At 32.8% G+C, this 2,941-nt stretch overlaps 1 protein-coding gene and 1 long non-coding RNA gene across 2 annotated transcripts in view; one reads left to right on the forward strand and one right to left on the reverse strand.

The window, feature by feature from the left end:
- Positions 1-2,941, reverse strand: part of LOC108733634 (stress-activated protein kinase JNK) — a 289,264-nt gene that overhangs the window by 256,172 nt on the left and 30,151 nt on the right. The gene's annotated exons all lie outside the window — the stretch shown is intronic.
- The window catches only part of LOC108733635, a 3,512-nt gene continuing 2,573 nt past the window's right edge, over positions 2,003-2,941 (forward strand). Inside the window, exons 1-2 of the long non-coding RNA XR_001937251.1 lie at positions 2,003-2,103; positions 2,177-2,242. This is a non-coding gene — a long non-coding RNA (uncharacterized LOC108733635). The remainder of the gene's footprint in view (positions 2,104-2,176; positions 2,243-2,941) is intronic.

The following is a 2,941-nucleotide window of genomic DNA, read 5'->3' on the forward strand; positions in this document are numbered from 1 at the left end:
CAGCAAAGACCAAAAATTTTATGAGCGTGGAATTATGCTACTACCAGAAGGATGGCAAAAGGTGTTGGACCAGAACGGTCAATATATAATTTAATAAAGTATTTGTTTATTATATGAAAACTGTATTTCATTTCCACAAAAAAAAACGAAATGACTTTCGGAACAACCCTATAATATTCTGTTATTCTTGTATAATTTATTGAGATTATAATGTAGCAAATATAAGTTTGATGTTTTAGTGCAATATTTTTAAGTACTTACTTAACAATTTCAGTTAGTCCTGTTTCACTGTTTGATGGTTTCAGAGAAAATAACCGTTTTTCGTTAAGAAGAACGTTTAATCGTTTAATCTAAATTAGATGATGATTTATCAAGACTGTCTATGACGTGCTGATGAGATCCTATAAGACGGGAATCACGAAACACATCTAGTTTCTCAAAATTACTGACTAAGGACTTATATGTTCTTATCGATTTAGTTTACGTGTCTATCACGTATGTAATCTTCGTCGTCGATTCAGTTGGACAAGTATAGATACCTTAGTAACCTTGCATAGCATTTGAAATAATTCAGTTAGCAACAAATATCAGTAAATGTGATATACTGCCGTAATTCGATATTATCTTATGTGTACTTACTTAAATTAACATTTGGTTATCAAAATCGTGATTTTTTGACATATTTTATTAACAATTCTATCACAAAAACAGCCTAACGTAAGACACTACAAAATAAGAGCCAGCAGCCCCAACTTCCCTAAATAATAACATTCATTCATTCAGGGCGAATACTGAATTAGATCCTTCGCAAACAAAACATCAGACCTATTCTAACAAAGCAGCCAATAACGTACAGAATCATAAACTGCGCCCATGGCAACTTTAGAAACTAATCAAAGTAGATTAGAAAGAGGTTTTGGAGAAGCAACAGAAATGCCATTCCTGTGGTTGGAGAAGAAGGGTTACACAACTTCACATACTAATTAATGAACTTGAGATGAGCGGATAGACCACCCTTATTTCCCTCCACAGATGCCTTTCCTTCCTAAAGGCACCATCCCTTTTGTAAATGAAAACGCACTTAATAAGAAGAAGAGCTAAAATAAAACTACTGCAAAGTAGTAAAAAAAGTGTAGTATGAGATTCATTGCAAAATAATTTGGAATAGGCTTTTAAAATATCCATACAATGTAGAAATCTTCCCGAAGTGAGTTAGTTTTTAATATGAAATATTCTCAATTTTTACCCACTACACACTTCCTCACTTCCTCTTGTAGCTTAGTGGTCAAAGCATTGGCGCGTAAAGCCAAAGAGCCCGGGTTCGATTCCCGGCGGGGGTGTGACAACAGCAACAAATTTTTCCTCATTAATTTGAGGAAGTGTGTAGTGGGTAAAAATTGAGAATATTTCATATTAAAAATTTTAAAATATCGTTTCTGTCGTCACCCTTTTAATGCCTATTAAATTTCATATTTCATCGTTTTTGAATAGCTTCCGTGTTTGTATTTTTTTAAGCATTAAATGTTTTTTATTTCATGAAATTGAGTAAAAAATAGTGTTAATAACAATTTTACTTCAACAGAATGAGGACGGCGTGTTTTTTCTTAACTTTCATTACGAACGAACCTAAACGGCGTTTAAAACAAAAAAGGGATCAGAACAGGTTAGACAGCACGTTTTTGTCAACATTCTAGGTAGTTCCAACAGAATGTACCATGGCAATTGACGTAACCTTGTGTTGGTTAAGGAGATTAATAAATACCTTCAGACGCCATCCGCGAAAGTTTGTCACTAATAATGGATTGACGCAAATAGCTACGTCGATTCCCTTAATTAAAAGAACCTTACTAAATATCAATGAACCAACTTTGTAAAATTCGTACAGATGGCGTTTACTCCGGTGTTTGCGGTTGTTTGTGATTAAGCATGTTTTACCATCAAATTTAACACTTTTTCAGACATTTCGAAATCATATAGACTTTCACCTGTCAATCAATAAAAATTAGTAATTTCAATTCTAGTACAATATGCATGGATAGTTATTGTTACTTTCACTTTTATGCCGGTGTGCGTAAAATTAAAAAGTTGTAACACGGACATAAGGTCGGTATGATAAACCCATATGGTTTACTGAACATTCAATGCCTTAATAATGATTATTCTTTACGAATTCTAGACACAATTGAATTCTGGGCGAATGACAGTTGACAACAGCGGACATGGTGTTTCATATTTTCGTTAGGTACAATAAATTAACATAGAGTAAGATCCCAGAGCCGCCGGATATTACTTATTTTCTAAGTAAGAAAATGGGTGGGAAGGAGTACTATTACTATTTACTTTCGGTAATTGTCCAGAATTGTGGCTCCAGACCAAAATAACTCCAAAAATTTTTTTCATCCATTTCCGGTAATTCTACATAATAGAATTAGATATTAGAAGGTGGAGGGGGACAGTTTTTTATGACTTCATAAATTAAAAACAAAACTGTTTTGAATGATAATTTTTCAAAATTGCCCTAATTCTGGATAATTACCTGCATTGGTGACGTCATTTCTTGGTTAGGTAAATTTATGACAGATTGGAGTTTATTCAATGCCCCTGCTCACCGGAGACGGGATGATATGTTGGAATATTTTATTCACAGAAAGTATTAGTTTTATTCATTTCCTAGTACAATATGGGAATTTCGTACAATTCTTAGAATTAGGGCTCCAGACCAAAATCGCTCCAAAACTTTTTTAATTGATTTCTGATCAAATCTATAAGCTCAATGATTATATTTGAGGTGATGGAGACACATTTTTTTTATTACAGCATAAATCATAAGGTATATGGTGTAAATATAGCTATTTTTGCTTTTAACATTAATAAAATAAATTATTACAGTGACAATCGTGACATAAGGGCATTAAATAAATTATAATAATATACCTTGAGA

The sequence above is a fragment of the Agrilus planipennis genome, unplaced genomic scaffold, assembly GCF_000699045.2.
Source record: "Agrilus planipennis isolate EAB-ADULT unplaced genomic scaffold, Apla_2.0 scaffold67, whole genome shotgun sequence".
NCBI classification, from domain to species: Eukaryota; Metazoa; Arthropoda; class Insecta; order Coleoptera; family Buprestidae; genus Agrilus; species Agrilus planipennis.